This window comes from Camarhynchus parvulus, chromosome 2, assembly GCF_901933205.1.
Source record: "Camarhynchus parvulus chromosome 2, STF_HiC, whole genome shotgun sequence".
Classification (NCBI taxonomy): domain Eukaryota; kingdom Metazoa; phylum Chordata; class Aves; order Passeriformes; family Thraupidae; genus Camarhynchus; species Camarhynchus parvulus.
Window position 1 is genome coordinate 27,589,201 of NC_044572.1, and position 20,542 is coordinate 27,609,742.

The 20,542-nt window shown below is 36.0% G+C and overlaps 1 protein-coding gene across 2 annotated transcripts in view; it reads right to left on the minus strand.

The window, feature by feature from the left end:
- THSD7A (thrombospondin type 1 domain containing 7A) overlaps positions 1 to 20,542 on the minus strand; it is a 273,595-nt gene that overhangs the window by 206,537 nt on the left and 46,516 nt on the right. The window contains exon 2 of one of the 2 annotated variants that reach the window (XM_030971358.1): positions 19,964 to 20,089. The exons of the other annotated variant lie outside the window; for it this stretch is intronic. The gene's annotated coding sequence lies outside the window, so the exon portion shown is untranslated. The remainder of the gene's footprint in view (positions 1 to 19,963; positions 20,090 to 20,542) is intronic. 2 annotated transcript variants of the gene reach the window in all.

Here is a 20,542-nt window from a genome sequence, read left to right on the forward strand (position 1 = left end):
TAAGAGCACTCCATTTGTATGGGTTAAAGAATTCACTTGACATCCCTTTGAGTCAAAAGCACTTAGCCACATGGTTGCAATAAGAACTCCATCATTCCAGCATCCCTCAACTGCTTCCTCACCTCTGCCATTAGATTTTTTTCAGCTGGGACTTCTGTGTCTGTGATGCAGGATTTTGAACCCAGAAAATGCTTCAGCTAAATTAATAATTTCAAAAATAAAAATGTCTTTTTTGTGCATGTTAAACTTTATAAAAGATGAAAGTTCCCAGATATTTCAGTCAGCACTAGGATTCAGAAACTACCAAAATAACACAACATATTTATACAACCTATGAGAGTACTGGCAAAACATGTATCTTACTATACATCACAATTTGCATTTCTTCTATTTAGACATCTCTTTTATATAATTTTGTTTATACAACAGGTTAATTCTGTATAGTTTTTATTTTTTTTTCAAAATCCTATTACAATTAACACTTTCCTTTCCTACTTTAGAAATAGCCCTCCCTTTCCTGTTAAATGTGCTTTCCAAGTAGGTTGGAACATTAATTTCCTCTATATATTTGTCATAGGGCAAGGGAAGAGTAAGACCCAAGATTTAAAAACAAATCCTTTGACAGGAAACAAACTCCTCAACTGAATTAATAGGTTACTTAAATGTTATTATACCAACTTATGTAAGTAGCAAAACACCAAACCACAGTTAAGAGGGAGGAAAATTCCTCTGGGGGGAAAAAAAAGTGAGGAAAAAAAATCTTCTTGAAAACAGATTTCACAGATCCACCTATTGCATATTAGTGTGTGATAAAAATAAAACAAGGAAGGTGGACGTAGAGACAGATTTTCTTGAATTCCAACTGCATTCCGTGTTTCAACATACATCATAAATAAAAAAGGAAATTCAACACATTCAAAATGTTTCTAAACAAAGCTTTCATTCACTTCAATCCTCTCTCCTGTCATTTAAAAATGATCCTTCTAAGAATAAATCGTGAAATCTTTACTTGAACTCCAGGGAGAGATTTATTCCAAGCTGAAAGACAAGAATTTGAATTAGATAAGTCAAAACTCTTGTTATAGCTACCACTTTGGTATTTTATGTGGTTCTTAATTCAGAATAGCTGTTCACCAATTCACAATAGCTGCTCACCATTGCCTTTCAAATCTACCAGATTATCCAGCCATAAGAACACTTGCAGCCCAGTAAATATTTGCAGAATAGCCTCTGTTTTGGTGATTAACAATCCATAAAGAGATTTTAAGCAAAGCTGTCAGTTTAATCTGGAAGGGCTTTGCATCCACTATGCCAGACTGACTCGGACAGTTTTAGTAGCAAGGCAATGATGCAGCTCCAGCATCTGAACGAAGGCAGTGCATTTGTAAGAACCCAGGGGAGTTACAGCCCCATTTACTCCATCTGTGATACACCATGGGGGAAAGAGAAGCAAGGTTTACTATGTACTTATCTACAAAATATGTTGTCAAGCACTTATTTTCAGTACACAGAAGTAAGTATAATGTTTGGAATGAGTATAAAACATCTGGAATATGATTATTTTCAGCACAAATAAGCAATATTTTCATATTCTGACATGAAGAGTTTTTATTACAGTCATTCTGTGTAATTTCTGAGAGCAATAGTTTTTATTAGAGCTGACAGTGCATTTCTTCATAGTGAAGCCACAAAGGTTTGCCCCTTTACAAATAAGCAGATCATTGTGGCCAAACCAAGATAAAACCTCCAAGATCATTCAGACCAATGTCTGGGTTATTCTTGCCCTGCTCTAGTTTCTACCTCCTGTTTTCCATTCACTATTGCACTGACAGAGGAAGAGAATAACAACAATAAGAGAAGTTGCTCCTGGCTTTATACAGCAGGACTTCACTACACTTACATATATACCTTACAGTACTCCCCAGCTAAGGACATCTTTCCACCTTACCTGTGCCATTGGTGAAGGGTCATACTACCCTGGCAGCAATCTGACTCCAATGGACAGCACTCTACTCTTAGGGTGACAAACAACAGAACTTGATATACACAATGCATTTTCTAAAGTGAAGCAGAGCAAAACCTTTTTTTCATTTAATGTGACACAGCTAGAGAAATGCACAAAACACAATCCTTATCTTTTACAATAAGCTTGAAACTGAAGCTGCTCTCCCAACATTAGCAAAGGTGATGAACCCGAAGTATTTTCAAGTTAAATTTGTCATCAATCTGTTGGCAGCAGAAAGACAGAATTCTAATTTAATGAAGCCACAGTATATGTCAGAATTCGACCTATTTTCTCCAGATTGAGGTGAACATGCTATGTTTAAGTAGACTGCTTAGATATTGGCTCTAATACCCAGCAAGCTCAAGTAAATATGCACAAATAAATCTGCAACAGAAAAGCTGCGTTATAGTAAAGTGAACTGATCTACTGTCATATCTCAATGTTTTCAGTTTGATAAGACCCTAGAATTTCCTTTTACCAAAAAATAATAGATCATCTGAAAAGAAAGAGACAATGAGGAAAAATTAACCAAAACAATGGCTGAAATAACCTTATTTTTGTGGAACAACTCATAAGCTGGTCATATTATTGGTTATTTTTGGATATTTTGACTAAAGAGGCTGAACACTTCCTACTTGCCATCACAGCATTTTAAAATTTACTGTTTTACAGTGTATTCTGAAGAATAAAAGAATGTAAATAATGTTCAATTACTGTGAAGATTAGTCTGAACACACTTCAGATATTTTCTTTCTGAAATCTAATACTCAGAAGATTTACTTTTTTGACCTGTAGTTTGTTTATTTTCAGCAGATATAACCTATGCAAAATCAACAGTGTTGATTTCAAACTGTTTTGCGGAAGTTCAGGTTTCTAACATCTTCTGTAGCAAAAAAAAAGTTGTCCAAAGCTTGCTTTTAAAATGGATTTATTTATTTAATTTTAGAATAGAGCACTGGCCTGGTTATTAAAATGCTGTCTTGAGCTAAAAAATAGATCAATGTTATGGTAAGAAAGCCTGAAGACAGAAAGATCTGAGCAGGGCTGGTAGTTGCTCAGGAATGGGATTTCACAGAAAAGCCAAATGGCTTGCACCAGTCAGTGTTGCTGCTCAGAACCCATGATTCTGCACTACAATAAAGTTTATGTTCACTGAGGATATCTGTATAAAGATACATTGTTTGTAAATCCATGGTTTCTAATTATTCTAACAAAGCATCTCAAGAATTCTGACCACAGTGAAATTATATTAGTAATGTTTCAGTCTTCAGTCATTTGAAACTATAGGTTGCTGTTTAAGAAATTCATATATGAGTAGCTTCTACTGTTTTCAAAATAATAATATAAGTTTAAATAAATCCAAATGCATTGTTGCAAAATCTCCCAGTAAAGGTCACTAAAGGTATTTTAGGCAAATTTTGTTATGCAAAATGTGAGTCCTAAGCTATAGATGACTGCAAAATTGACTCTATTAAGGGCTTGAAACTCTTATTAACTCATAATTATAAATTGTAATATTATGACTTAAGATATATCTTCTCTATAAAACTTATAAATACTTTCACTAGTATTTGAGAGCACATATAAATTAAAATGGATTCATATAACTGCATCATTCTACCGAGAGTTTGTTGTTGGCTTTTTTTTTAGTTTACAGCGTAAGAAAAATATCAGACAGTTAAAGTATCAAGTATGGCATTATGTTAGTACAATGTGCTCCTGGAGAGTTCTCATACTTATCTCTCATTGTTATTTCAACATCTATCATTTCATTATCAATACTGCCAGGGAGGCATGAAAGTTAATGGAACACATGTCCTAATCCTGAAAAGACAGACTGACACTTCAAATTACAGATAAATGCAAAAGAGGAACATATTACCAGACTATTTATTGTAAGAGGTACTGGGGAAAAAAATAACACTAAAAAGAAATCAAAATCCATACAGATTTCTTGCTAGTGATGGAATGTCTATTTGTAGTCCTCACTTCTATGATTCTACTGAAAAAAATATATATGAGCAGCAAGTTGAGGAATCACTGTAACACAGAAGACAGATAAAAAAATACAGATATGGATTTATTATCCATAAACCAGAAGTCCTACAGAATTACATAGCGCTTTAATTAATTTATATTCCAAGCAAACTATATACTGAAAGTGTTAAAGATTTAATTTCATTGCTAGCACCCGTGGACCTGCTTCTCCTTGAGATTCAGTTATAGAACTGTGTGCAGGATCTTGTTTTGTGCAGACAAACAGAAAAAAGCATGAAGCTAACATGAACTACAAAGAGAAGCCATTAAATATTACCAAAGGAAGCAAAAATAAGATAACTCAATGTTTAACTTAGATACATATTTTTCTATCCATATAACAGACCTTACAACAGAAAATATTTAGCTGTACAAGAGAGGTCTGAGATTAATTACAGACTGAATATGTATAATCAATACCTCTAAAGCTATTTTGTAATTCACCTTGTATTGCAAGAAGATTTGTTTATTATTTCATTTTCCTGGTTATTTCTCTGCATTTATATAAAAATTCATGTTTCCTATATGTAGGCTCCTCAGAGAGGCTATTTGGCAGACATGGAAGCCAAGACTAATCACTGAAAAACCAATAAAAAGAAATACTATCTGAATGGGATACTTCTATAAAGTGGAAGCTTCTATAAAGCTACTCAGAAGTAGCATTCTCAATCACTGTAAGGCAGACAAAAGCTGGAATTTACTGTTTCCTTGTCCTTCAGTGTGTATCTGCCTTATTTCTAAAACCAGTAAAACAAAACCAAAAAAAAAACCAAAACAAAGCTTCCAAGAATAATTTCAAACATATTACCGATATAACATGAAGACAGTAATTTGGATTATACAATAAAATATCAACTGCACTATCTTCCTTTGTTTGTTTACACTTCCTTGCATCTTTCAGTTAAAAGTTTTTAGTCTAATCTTTGCAAAAATATATGCTCCACCTCTATTAGGCCTTCATTCTACTTTTCTCAATTAATTTCCAATTCCAGTTATTACGAGAAACTAACTTACCTTATGCATATTTAACAACTTTACACGTGTTTATAAACAAAGTGCTCGAAAGCAGAATTTTCTGATGGATATTTATGAGGAAGGGTGGTGGCATGGTGAGCACTGTGGTTGCCTGGCCACTGAGGGAGATGCTGGGGAGGAAGGCAGCATCATGTGCCTTCCTGTGATGACTTTTAGGGCATCAGAAACTTGTGATGGCTTTTAGGGCATCAGCATCTGAGGGTGATGGGGCATGTGACACCACCACGCAGCACGGCTTGGTCAGCACCTGAGCTCAGCACTGCACCAGGAGCAGATGTCTACAGCAAACCAGAACATCCCCAGCAGGGCAAGAACACACCTGCAGGCTGAGCATCACCCACCTCAGCCAGGTTCTCAAAGCTGCCAGGTGCACTCATGTCCTGGGAAGCACAAAGCTCTTGGCAGCTCTGCTTGTTTGCTAAACTCTTCAACTCTTCCAAACTTCCTTACACAGACAGGATGAAAATTTGTGCCAAGGTACACAACAGGACACCTCCCTTTTAATGACTAAACATCTATTCATTTCTAAAGGGAGGTTAAATACTTGAGAGCTATTGAAGGCGACAATGGTGCTACACTTCAGTGTGCAAATCTAGTCCCAAATCCCCTTCTGGGCACATACATGTGTTACCAGTATGTGCAGCAAGCAAAGTTTCAAGACTCAGCACTCCTTAGAATCTGGAATAAATTCTTGGCCTTGCAAATTCCAGCAGGAACTGTATAAAAGCAGGAATAGAACAACTAAGGAATTGCATCAAACTACAGCATATGAGCACTTTTAATTACCAAAAAAGGAGACCTTTTCCACTTCCAATTACTGTTCTGAATACAAACATGAGCTGATTTATTAACACAAAGCATTATCAAAGCTCTTAAGCTTTCAAAACAGTATTTCCACAGAACTTCCATGGGTCAGGAGGACACATACCACAACAAAGCACTTAAGAAGTTTCCCTTACTCTCTGACAAAACATATCTAAATTGTTAAATTAATTATAGCCTCTCACACATCCAATTAGCTAAAGGTGTTAAAATGAATAGTTCAAAACAGCAGAAGAAACCCAAGTGGTCAATACATGCCTGATCACCTGGGACTCACATCCTTTTATTCTATTCAGCAAAAGAGCAGAAATCAACAGAAATTATTATTCTTGAATTCTAAAGTTCGCTGTTTCACCTACTACCATAAACATTTTAAAGCTACCTCAACTTGTCCATTGATTTTATGCCTTGTACTTTTCATGAATATTCTTTCAACTGCTTCAGTCCTGCATTTTGAACTTTATTGACAGTTACATTCTCCACAAAATTGGAAAGAACACAGATGCTTCAATACTTCAATATTATTATAAAGAAGAAAACATTTCTTTATTTGTTTCAAGACTGACCATGAAGGCCATTGTAAGACTTTCCTCCATGCATTTTAATAATTTCTCTTAAATTTTAAATGTGTTGACTAAAAACTTCAGGTGATATAGGAGCCTACTTGCCAGCTGATGCAAAAACACAGTGTTCCTGGCAGCATCCCATTGCTTATTTTCACTAAGTCACCAAAGCTCTATGATTTTAATATATTGCATATTCATGGTATCAACACTTCAACTCATACAAAAGATCTCAATATTCTCATTAAAAAGTACAAACTCATTAAAATTTAATATCCAAGTTACATTAAAAGTAAAAACCAATAAAAGGCTTATAGAAGTTCACTATTTAATCAAACAACTTTAACAAGGATTAAAAGAACAATGTCTAGTTTAACCTGGGTATGTTGGCAGTCACTTTAAAATACTTGTACTTCCTGTAAAATTATTTCTTTGAAGTATATAAATAAACCTCAACATCTGTGTGGAAAGGTACATGAACAAACACAAAAAGAAAGCTTAGGCAAAATAACTCTGAAGGGGAGAAAGCTGAGGAAGATGGGTCAGAACCACTCATCAGAACTTACCTCCTCTCCCTGCAAAATACCAGTTAAAGGCACTGCAATTTATTAGGACTGGGGCTGCTTCTCAAGCCTTCATTAATTGTATCCAGGATAGACAATGGCTAAAGAAATCTGCTCAGCTTTTCTTTGAAAGAACTCTTTTCTTCACATATCTGTTCAATCACATCTGCACCGAATGTTCTGAAACAAAAGTTACACAATCCAGCCTGACCTGCAATCTGAGAGTTCAAAGATAAAGAGCATTTTTCAGTATAAATCAGTCAACCATACAATGCATTTGATTTCTTTTTCTCTATTAATCAAGTGCATGAACTTTCATACTGCTAGGCTGGGAAGAACGGGTATAATTTTCTCACAACTATTTCAGAAGTACATGCATTTTTGATGGAAATATGCAATATTGCACTGCCTGTGGTGTTCTGAATACATATCTTGAATAGGATTCATCAGTGTCCATTGATGTTAACTACATTTCAGCTATATTTCATTACAGTCAATAAAGACCTAGTCAATAAGATACAATTTATCTTGCCTGGAAGTATATTTCTAAAAGCAGTCAGAAGAATCTTGCCTTAAAATATCAAAATACACTTTGAATATAGAAGAAGTGCCATATTACAAACTCAGCTACAGACACCTAAATTAGATTAGACTCGTTATCTGGCTTCCAGATTTGGAATATGTTCCTTCCTTCTGTAACAATAAAAAAATCCTATTTATATGGTAATTACAGCTCTTCAGCACCTCCATTCATAAAGCACTCTCTTCCCTGTTCTCATGCTTTTCATAAGCTCCCCTTCCAGCCAATCACTGTTTTGGTCTGAGAAAGATTTACAGAATTTGGACTATAAACATGTAATAGTTACCAGGTCATCTTGAAGCTTTCTTACACTTCCAGTATGACAGACAACAGTAGAGATCTGGCCAGGCAGAGAAGAGAACAGCCTCTGCAACCTGCCAACAACAATCAAATGCAGAAAAACACAGCTGCCACAGCCAAGCAAAAATGCTCTGAAGCCAAGCTGGAATGTAGGTTTGAGCTTAGGGTCGGGCTCTATGGGATAATATGGGTATATTATCACCCAGCAAGGCAATGATTTTATTATATTAATTGAACCTATTGTCATCATACCTAAAGTTCCCCCATTTGATCATAACCAAAGCGCACAACCCAAGATACTTGTCAGGGATGGAACTTTCCTTACCCCCAAAAGCTGGCCTATACCTTTTACACAACACTCCCCTCCCAAAACAAACTCCATCAGCTATTTTAAAAGGACACAAACTGAAATAATTATTATTTAAATAATTAAAAAATCAAACTCTTCACCAAAAGAAGAGATTTATGAAATTAACATTATGGAGCTATAGAATCTCAGCTCAGCCTTGGAATTATCAAATCTCAACCTAGTTTATCTGTGTCCACTACTACACAGATGGACTTGTACTCCTCACACCACATCTCTGACTACCTGCAAAATATGTTGCCTCAGAGTTTCACATGTTCCTAGGATTTACTGGACCAGATTTGGCTTGGCTATTACCAAACTTTAAACCCCACCAGGTATTTCCATATCACTACATGCGATCCATTCCAGTTTTCAAAAGCACATTTATTTTAACAGAATATTTTTAGCCCCCAATATTTATTCCCCATCTGAAGGATTTATGCCTCTTATACCAAGTAATACTAAAGACTGCTATCAATGAAATAAACAGGGGGTCTTGCAGTTTCCTCAAGCAATATTTATGTGATATTTTTCTACATCTTCTCCTGCTCTTCTGCAAGCTTTTAAACTATCAGCATCAATCACTGAGAATACTTCCAGTATTGATTTCACAGATTAAAACATGTCTTTTAGTGTTTCTACTAAATGCTGACTTTTAGTCTTTCTGCACTATTTCACAGCCAGAGACTGATATTTGTCAAACTGGTGGCTCTTGAGGAGTTACTTTTTCTTCTCTGGCTCCCTAAGCCCTCTCTAGAGTCACTGTTTTCTTCAGTCAAGAATTCATGAGCTCTCTGAAAATAAGGCCCGCACTTCTTGTTTCTAGAGGCATCATTTTGACTTTGTTAGACCAAATCCTACTTTACCATAAATCCATATTACCAGCCAGTCTAGATTATTCTGCAACTCTAAAAAACAAGTTATCAACTGCAAATTTCATGGGCATTGATTTTGAAAATTAAAGTCAGTCTATTATGTAAAATATAAAATATCACTGTTTCCTAAAACAAGTCTGTACAACATAAACAACATAATTCAACAATGATCCCAGGTTTGGGGTTTTTTGCAGTGTGACCAATAACAAATTTTTCAATCCAGTTGATGCATATTCCTTCATAGTTTGTTTTTTTTTAATTTCTCACTTCTAGACAAATAGTAAATTTCTATTTAGAATTCCCCTAGTCACTTCCCATGTCCTATGAAAGCCTGGCTACTCACCTTTATCAGATAAAATTAAAATACCTTAGAGGGCATATACAAAACATATAAAATAGGTTATAAAATACATAAAATTTAGGTTTAACTAGACCAAGTGTAACATTCAGCATCTGGGTGGGGGTAACCCCCAGTATCAACACAGGCTGGGCTGGGAGATGAGCAGGTTGAGAGCAGCCCTGATGAGAAGGACTTGGGGGTGCTGCTGGATGAGAGGATGGACTTGACCCAGCTATTTGCACTCACAGCCCAGAAAGCCAAACATGTCCAGGTCTGCATCCAGAGCAGCGTGGGCAGCAGGGCAGGGCAGGGGATTCTGCCCCTCTGCTCTGCTCTGGTGAGAGCCCACCCACAGGGCTGCATCAGCTCTGGGGTCCCAGCACAGGAAGGACAGGGACCTGTCGGGGAGAGTCCAGAGGACACCACCAAGATGATTAAAGGATGGAGCACCTCTGCTATGAGGGAAGACTGAGAGAGTTGGGATTGTTGAGCCTGTAAAAGACAAAGTTTTGGGGTGATCTAATCACAGACTTCCAGTACCTGAAGAGAGCCCACAGGGAAGTTGGAGAGAGGCTATTTCAGTGAGTAAAATGTGACAGGACAAGGGGGAATTATTTCAAACAGAGTAGGTTTAGATTAGATTTTAGGAAAAAATTCTTCACTCTGGGGGCAGTAAGACACTGGAACAGATTTCCCAGTGAAGTTGTGGGCACCCATCCCTAAGAGTGTTCCAGCCCAGGTTGGATGCGGCTCTGAGCAACTTGGTCTTGTGGAAGGTGTCCCTGCCCATGGCAGGAGGCTGGAGCTAGATGATCTTCAGGATTCCTGCATTTAAGGTCCTGTCCTGGTTTGGGACACCCCAGGACAGGTCCCTTCCAATCCAAACCATTCTATGATTCTATGAAAACACAGAATTAAAGACAAGGTACAAAGAAGTGTCAGTCAATATTTTTCAAGGGAAAATACGTCCCATCAAGCACTTTTTAAAAATCATTATTCTTATTACAAGCATTAAACTCTTTCTACACAACTCCTGGCTTGTGTATTCAGCTGTGATGGTGAGGAAATGCATTAAAAACATTGGAGAGACTTCATCTCTGGGAAGGGAGGGTGGGGAAAGGCACCATATTCTGAGTTAATTTGAAGGCTAATAGAACTATGATAGAGTTGAAATTGTTAGCAGTCAGTCCTGTGGAGAAGAGTGCAGATTCCAGATATGAAGTACAAACACAAAAAATATTTTAAAACCCTAAACCCTCAATATGGTAGACTCAAACTGACAATAATCTTGTGTAATTTTTTGCCCCATAGGATTCACAAGGGTCTTAGGAAAAGTGCTACAACAAGCCAGCCAGCACAGAAGCAGGTGCTGCTAAGAGTCCCCAGTGCTCAATGCACAGTGGTGGCAACAACAGCCCCTACAGACCACAGGGGAGCCCTGTCCCTGGCTGCACGCAGGGACAACTCCAGGCACACAGTAACCCCATCTCCACACTGTCAAAGTGGAGCTCAGCTAAAGGTAAAGGCCTAAAGATAAAAAATTAAAAATAAAAAAGACAAGAAAAAAAAAAATCCACTGGTGGAACATTTCAACTGCAATATCTAACACTATGCATGACAAAAAATGGTCACAATTAAATACATATTAAATATCTATATATTAAACAAAAGCATCTATACCAATCAGATTTTTTACATTCATAAAATCAGATAACTTTAATATAATCACAGTGTGATATAATTTTAAGAGTGTCCAGTTGAAATAATACCAGACAAGGTGTGTATGCTGTTCATCATTTTGGATTAACAACAGCACGTGTCTTTGCGAGTCACTACTGTTAGACTCTTATCTTACAGACTCTAAAAGACTCTTATCTTGCAGCCTTAGAGGAGATGAGATTTAAGACTTCAGAAATAATATTTTTATAACAGATTTTCAAAACAGCTTTATTTCAATGCTAGCAGAAGCCCTCAGCAAAACTCCAGAAGAGAAATGATGAAAAAAAATAAGTAAACAAGCAAACCTAGCAAAATTATCAAGTGGAAACAGTGAACCACAGGTTTTAATATCAATGTAACATCTTAACTAGTAGTTCCATTGGAATGGAGGAATCAGATCAATAAATAAGCTTAGGTAAGCAGGAAATACTTCCAAAATTAAAAATCTGCAGACAGACTTTTTTTTTAAAGGAAATGAAGATTTACCTTCTCCATTCATGAAGAACAGACAAAGGCAATGGTAAATTTCCCATGATAGGTAAGAAAAGCCCATGAAAGAGATTAATAAGAAATGCATCAGCACTAAAATTCACCAACTGATTGCATCCTCCCACCAACTACATCCTCCAAGAGAAAGAGAAAACCACAATCCTATTTTTCCTACAGTAACAAAATAAAATTATGAGAGACTACATAAAAATAAAAATATATACTTTGGAATGTTTCTGTAATGTATAAAACAAGCTTTGCAGTTAAAATGTTAGTCCTAAATATATAGCTAATGAGAGTTATGCCTGTGCTTGATATTAACAATTTCCATTGAAAAACTATATTTTAGTTGATCATTATTAATTTAATCTAGCTATTCTGCAACCAAAAATATTCCTTTGGGTGATTTGTGTAGTCATGACTTGGGTTTGTTTTTCCTGGGTTCTATTTATGGAGTGGGGAATAAGAAGTTAGCTTAAACAAACAAACAAAAACCCAGAACACCCACAATTTAACAAATAAACATCTGGTAATGAATTCCCTAAAAATTTCTATTGTAATACCTTTTCAAGATAGAAGAGTTTGAAGCAAGCAGAGAGTGTCTGGCACCAGAGATACAACTTTTGATCTACTCAAAGCAAGAAAAGAACTCTTAGAATTCTAATAAAAGTTTAAGAATCACAAGTCATGGAATTCCTAGCAGAGGCAGTAACCACAGAACATCAATCAAGGTTTCATTACACCAACTGCACTCCACATTCTGTATGAGACTCATTACATAGGTGCAATCCTGCCAGCATGAGAAGCATTGGTGCAGCAGCCAAGCATGGACCTTCCTGGCACTTAATTTTGTCACTGCAAGGCAGACCTGGAGCAGATTCCCTTTGTTCCCACACTGTGTCCATAAACACACATGATGGTCAGTAGTAGAAATAAATTTCCAGACTAGAATATTAGGTAAGGAATAAAAAAAATGAACTTGGATAGGGGAGTGGTTTGAGGACAGGAAAGAGAGGAAAAACTGTAGGTGACACTGATATTGTTAGCTCAGGATTGAAACATTTCAAACTGGATCCCTCCTGATGCAAAAAGACCAAGTTTCATGTGCCATGGGAGCACCCATTCCAAGGCTTCCATTACCATAATCTAAGACTTCATAAGAGAATCAGGGAATTATTTAGGCTGAAGAAATCTTTATGACCATGGAGTCCAATTGTTAATATGGCACTGCCAAGTCCGCCACTAAGCCACGTTCCTAAATGCTACAACTGCACATCTCCTGAACACCTTCAGGGATGGCAACTCATCCACTTCCCTGGTCAGCCTGTTCCAATGCTTGACAACCCTTTCCATGAAAAATGTTTTTCCTACTATCCAGTCTATACTTCCCTTGGTTCTGTTTGAGGCCATACTATATATTTTGCCCAAACTTTTATTCAATTCATCTGAAATATATTGTAGTTCCATATACATTCATTTTAATAGCAGAGCCAGTTTATGCTTTGTTCTTTAAAATGTAGTAAACCTCCTTTCAAATGTACACTGAATTCTATATATTTATAACTATCACTGTGGTTACACTGTGAATTACACTTCATTTTTACTATTTTTTACTTTCCTACAAAAGGAAATAATTCTAATGAGTAAGCCAAATACTATGTCTTTGGAAAGATTTGTGAAGTCCAGCGTACTGGAAGCTGTCTCAAAATATTGCACAGTAGTTTTAAAAAGACAAAGTCTAGTCTCAAAACCTAGTAGTTTTGAAAAGAAAAGCCTTCAATTATCTAATCATAGATTTCTGAACATGTTAAACAGCTTTTATTTCCCCTGCTAAACTACACAATGCTCTGTGTCCTTGTAGTCTGTCCTCAGATGCATTCAGTTACACAAAGATGTGCAGAGCAATGATGGACATAATCTGAAGACAAAGCATTTTTCCTGGACTCTGTTTTTCCATAATGGTCTTCCTAATAATGCAGTTGCTAGTCAGGATTTCAATACACTGTTTTTTAACTATATTGGGAAGCTGGGTTAATAATGGGAAAAAATGTCAAATTACCCTACTCAAGTAAAATGAAGAAAAAGAATTTAGATTCTGCTGAATTAAGGAAGAGCCTTTTACTTTTTTTACATTCAGTTTCAGAAAAAAAGAACTATTTCACAAGCAATATACAATGTCTTTCCAACCTCAGGAGACAATTCCACTGTTTAAAATATCATATGGTATGGCTTGAATACATTTTACACTTAGTGAGTATCCATTACATAACTTTCCTCCACTGCCTTTAATTACCCCATTAAGGAAGTTGGTATTTGCATTTGCACTTACAGCAGCTGCACTAGAGCTGCAGGGCACAAGAATATAAAACCAAGAAGAAAAATTAATAAAACATTATCTTTTCCATTTAGCATGTTCACTTTCTTTTTAAATGGAAACATTTGTATTAGTAGACTACTTCAGCACTGTAAGATAATAAATCACATAAACCTTGTATTATTCAAGCCAACTGAACTGCCAGATAGAAGTATCATCACTCACTAACAGCACAACTTGCCCTTAAGCTTTTCTCATTTTATGGTATTTCTGAGGAGTCACTTTGTATCTGAAATTGTTATTCAAAACATAAAAAGTGGTGCAAATGTAATGCAAGAGAAATCTTTCTTGTTCTAAACCTTTTACATAGAAAATAATTTTAAAATTTATTTTAGTGTGTTACACATCTTTACTAATCCAGACACATTTCTCAGTAAACAAAGATGAAGTTTTCAATTAATTAATTAAAAAATCTGCAAGTCATCACACATTCTTAGAAACAGCTTCCAAGTTTCAAGACCATTTATTTTTCAACTAGCCTATGTAGTTTACAACACACTTATTAAATATTGCAATCATATTTATTATATAATATTTTAATAACCAATATATAACTATTAATAACTATGTTACTTATTATATCCACATATTCTCTAAACATTATGCATATAATAAACACTAAGAAACAGAGCAATGAGAAGTATCAATTTAGTCATTAAGAACCATTGATCCTGAAAAGTCAATTCCACAGTGCTGGTTGCTACTTTACTACTTCCAGGCACATGGAAGCCCTTTTCCTCAGAAAATAGGGAATCATGCTTCTACCATGCATTAGAATACTGACAACCTGTGCATGCAGATGAAGGAAGCAAAGCAGCAGTTTTGATTTTGCCCATGGCCTTCATTTTTGAAGTCTTAATTTTGTGGCTGCTACAAAATATCTTATTTCTATAAAAGTATTATCCATGAGAATCTCACTAGAATACTTTCTTGTATCTGGGAGGAATAATCCCATATCAGGCTTTCTGCTGTCCCCAGACTTTTCTCTCTCTGAAAATTACTCCACCTGAGATCATTTTCAACCATCTCTATTTTACATTTTAGAGTAACACTAAAGTACCTATTATTAATAAGCAGAAAAAACACTATTTTAGAAACATGAGGCGCATGTTACAGCATGGACTAACTGTCAATACCAGTTCTGGCACCAAAATTCAAGTATTAACACAAGGTGAGCATGCTTAATATCCTAGAAGTTTCCCTCTTACACAAAGCAGGTGTCTATATAGAGAAAAAGTTCTCAAGGGGTGCAAGAGAACCATATTATTATGTACATTACAGCAGCTCTATACCTTTAATAATGTAGTGTTCTCCGTGAGCTTTTTATGTCAACACAGGATAGGCCTAAGATACACTGGTTTGAGTGCTATAAACACTGGCCTAAACCAAATCCTACTAATATACCATTTTACATGAGCTGTTTAATTGCATTGCTCATGGAGAATTGTAAGGGTAAGGGAAATGTGATTCAGCTCAAGCAGCATCTTTATGCAAACCCAGATAAAAGTACAGAGGAAAGAATCAGAGGAGCTGTGTATCAGACATGTCACACCAATAAGAAAGAAACTAAATTATCATGCAACTTTCACAAGCCTTAATCTGACTCTGCATTTCAGTTAAAGAACTGAATTAGCAATATCAAGACTTTGGGCACAGCTGCCAATTCCTCCCAGTTGGATGAGAAATATTTCTTCCTTTCTTTCTGAAAAATTTGACATCTAATGCCCATGAAGCATCTCATGCCAGTGGTTAATTAGGGAACATTTTACAAGAAGAACTAAAATTGTCAGCAACACAGCAGGCAAATATTAACATTTTTTACAAGCACAGCCATTCCACAGCTTAATTTCCCTTTCCAGAGCTCTTGCAGGCAGGCAGCTGCTGCCCAGACAAGCTGAGAACCTGTACACTTACTGCAAATCCCAGATTTCAGATACTTATTCAAACTGGCAAGAAACATTCCTCCTACATCAATTTCAAACATTTGACAGCCTGGCCATTCATTAAATGCATCTTGTAGCAATGTCCTCAGATAACTATATAATTCTTCCTGCCAGCTACTGGGAAGTAATGTAATAGGAAGCTGGGAGGACTCCCAGGTCTCAGAGTCCCTGACAGGCAGGGGGAAAGCAGGAATAAAAGCAGGGAGAATGTGGTGAAGGCACGGGGCTGATGTGAGAAGGCCAGTAGCAGATTACACTGATTAATGGCTGGATAGGAGATATCCTTCTTCACTGAGCAGCTGGAGAGCAGGGTTAGCTGCTGGTCAGGAGGTAATCAGATATTTGCAGTGAGACTTGATGCAGCCTATGGCCAAAAGTCATGTCACTCAGATCTGTGTAAATGCAACACCAACTGCCACAGGCTCCCAGAGAATAAATAAGAGAAACCGGGAAAAATACAAAAATAAAGAAAAACAAAACAAAACAAAAAAGGCAAAACCAAAATAAATCAACAGAACAACAAAAGCCCTAGGTGTCCTTTCTTCTCTTTTTCCATACATTCTACTAAATTTAAGGAAAATTCCACTTTCACTCCAAACTGAGATCCTTGTGCCAGGTGTGGCAGATGTGAATCAGTAACATCATCTTCCTGAGATGGAGATGGGGCCACAATCACTGCAGTGGGTATAGACATACACACCCAATTATAGGAGCAATTAGAGAGGATAAAAGACAAATTAGGTCCTCCCTCCAGAATACATACCCTGCCAGAGGAGCTGAGGCCAGGGAAAAAGTGGTAGGGGTTAATTACCAGCTGGAACCCAAATGCTTTCTTTTTCATGGTTCAAAATGTAAATCTATATAAGTGCCATAATTTTAGCCAAGCACTGACACATTTTAACAGAAACATCCAGCTATTTCAGTTATTTTCTCACTTCTCTTGGGTGATCTGAAAAAAACATTTATTTTCCTTTTATTTACACACCACCCACAAGACTGAAACAAATTTTAAAAACCTCTCAATATCAAAGACCAAATATTTAGCATAGCCATATTCAAACAGTTTCATAAATTTGCCACTGATCACACCCTGTTGAAGACATTGTGCTCTGTAGCACAAAGAAAAAGACCGAAAATTTCCATAACATAGGAAAACCATTGTTTTACTATCACTGTAACACATGCAGTTCATTTTCAGACAAAAGGTCACCTTCAGCAAACACTGCTTCATCTTTTAAGGGCTAAGACTGGAGCGTTTAGTCACATTGTTATGCCTTAGTTCCAGCAGCCCAAAATGCTCAGTGCCCACCCCTGCATGGCTGCTGGGGCTGTGAGGGACACCCAAGGCACCCAAGGGTGCTCCCTGGACCTCTCACCGTGCTCCCTTTGTTCTGAGAGATCAGCTGAGGTCAAATGTATCAAGGAATGAGCCTGGAGTTTCTCTCATTAAGCAAAAACTGTTCCCATTCTGAGATCTTAAACACATATGTGCATTTGACAAATTATCAGATGATGTTTTCCAGCTCCATATGTCTATCAAGATGACATCTTTGCAAAGCTTTAGTTAAATCAGATCAGCCAGTTGGACTCAGAAAACAATCATTGCTTTTTTAATTTAAGACACACACTGTTTGATTTTCTAACTTTACTGTCAATTCAAACTTACATCCAATATTTATTTAACATGTAGAAAATTTAATTAAAGCAAAAAGTGATATTGGAGAACTTAGTAAGCAGTATCTTTTAACTATCACAACAACAGTTTTACATAAAACCCAAACAAAATGTTCTTGTGTTGACTCAGCTGGTAAAGTTTTGACTTTATACTTCCTATGCTGTTACACTGCCAGGGACTGCATAAAAGAGCAACACTGCTTAATCAACAGAGTTCTTTTAACACATTTATCACCATGCCTCCCCTATTAGGAAGTTGAGCTGGTTGCATGAACTAATCAAAATGCCTTTGAACATCCATTAATACTGTTCACTTAAATATCTATTTAGGACCAATGTGAAGCTCATTTAATACTCTACATGTTCTACTGGCATAAATCTTTTAAACTACTTCTTTTTTTTTACCACTAAAAGGGCAAAGTAAATGGTTCCCCTTATTACAAAAGATTTCAGAGACAAGAGAGAGAAACAGCCAACACTCATTGCTGAAACTATTAATTATTTTCATTAATGACCAAGGAAATACTATTTGAACCAGAATAAATAATTAAGAGTTCAGTGCTTCAAAATATAAACACTTAATAGAAAACATGTTTTGCTGTTATAAAAATGCAAACTTTTAAGTTCAAATTAAAAATATACACATGCCATAATAATATTAACTTGAAAGCAGCATTTTTAGAGACGTGAATGGAAAACAAGGAAATAAAACTTTTCATCCTTTCCCAGTCCATGGCTGAATATGGAATTCCCAAAACAGATGGTAAAGAATATGCAATACAGTGAAGGTCCTCTGGGTTTGATATTCACCTGTCTCTTTTCAGCACCACCAAATTCTTGTAACCTCAATTAATATCTGCCAGAATCAGTAAAATGACATCCCTCTACTGTTACTATTATTTTGTTTGACCTTGATATCATGAACACAAATGCAATTATGATAATGTGCCAATTATTTCCTATATTATTTCTATATTGTATATAAAAATCAAAAAGACTAGTACTCCCTCCCTTTCTCACGATAATATCTGAACATTCTGGCTTTATTTCAACTTCAATTTCTAACATGCAATCACTAACATTTTGTTTCATTTTTATTTCTTATTTCTAACAAGAAAAAAAAAGCCCAAAACAAAACCAATCAGCAAAGTTTTAGAATATTCATAACAGCATGTTAGATGTACGATTTATGTAGGATAATAAAAAAATATTTTAATGTTTGCACTGTTTTGCTGGCATAAATTTTGAATGACAGCACATCTGTCTGTTAAGACAAATAACTGTCAATAATGTATCAGCTACACCATACGCTCTGCATATTTTATGTGGTTAATATAAAAAGGTTGTTTGTGATTTTTGAGAGGATTTAAGCTTTTTTAGTACTTTTAGACAATCCAGCCATATCTGCCTACCTCAGGATTTTTGCCCCACAATTTCCCCGTTTCATAGAATTTTGTACAAAATCTGTTGAACAAAACCAAATAATTTTGAAAAAACCGGTGGCTTGCAGATTATGAAAGTAATGTGTACACTTTACTGTGAGGTCAGATCTGTCACAGTGGAAAAGCAAATAAATTAGAAGCCACTATGTAAAAGTGATTAAATAGGTTTGGACAGACTGGAACATAATTAGCACAAAACTAGTCAGCCTATTGACTGTTAAAATAGTGACTCCACAAAAAACTCCTAGCTTTGTCCCTAAAGGCCATGAATTGACTAAAAACCAGGCTATTTCAGAGGAAAGATTCTTTCCTATCCTGGTCAGAAATTAATCTTTGCAACTTTGATCATTGTAGGATTTATGGTCAAACTATACAGACAAATAAGTTGCAGATGAAAAGAACAACATAATTTTGTTACCTACAATTACATTTTAAGTTAAAGATATGTTACCCACAGATAGGTTCACTTGTGATGAATTGTGCAATTTCACAATCAATTTTTGACTTGTAAGTACACAATAGCAAGTTAGCTATTATTTCCTAGAAGCATTCCTAGCTTTCTTTACTCAGACATATTTATAACTGGAACAAAAATATAAACCTTAAATTCTCTACATTTCATTTAGATAAACTGCAGCTCTCTGATATCCACATAAGAATCATGTCCATTTTAGCAGTCTACTTGTGGAACTGCTTCATGCAGATTGCAGTTCTATCTGTAAATTACATCTTAGGCAAAGATAATTGTTATTGATTCGAGATATTTCAAATTTTCTGTAAGAAGACTCAAAGGGGTTTTAGGAAAGAAACAAGCTCCACATGGAAAGTAGTGAGTAACACAGATTAAACGCACCTTTCTGCCACACCAAACATTAATTCTCCACTGCCAGCCAGGGACTTCACAACCATCATGATTCCAGAGCATGTCAAATCAATACCATAAGGATGGGAAATGTCCATATAATGAATTCAAAGCAACCTATAAATAAGCAGACAAAAGAAGGCAAAAATTGAACAAATTACCTATATGAGTTCCCCTGAGGATTCACTAAAGGAGAGGTAGTGGTGATGTAAACCATGTAAAAGTGATGGTTAATTCAGTGCCAGTATCTGTATAGCCAAGAACATTTGAAGATATTTGAAGCATATTTAAACAGCTCCCTACATTTCAAAGTTTATTGTGTCCCACGTGCCCCTGGATACTTTTGAATTTCCCTAAGTAGCCCAACATTTACCTCTCAGTTGCATAATCATGTCTAGGACATTCCACACATTTTTTGTTTCTGTGAAAAACTGCTGCCAGGCATCTGTTTGGGACCTTTTCTACTCCCATTTTTTTTCCTATTTATGCTATCTGATCACATTACTTATATCCATCTCAAAGTTCTAATTTAAAAGGACATTCCTCTGAATCATGGTTTAGTCTTGCCCA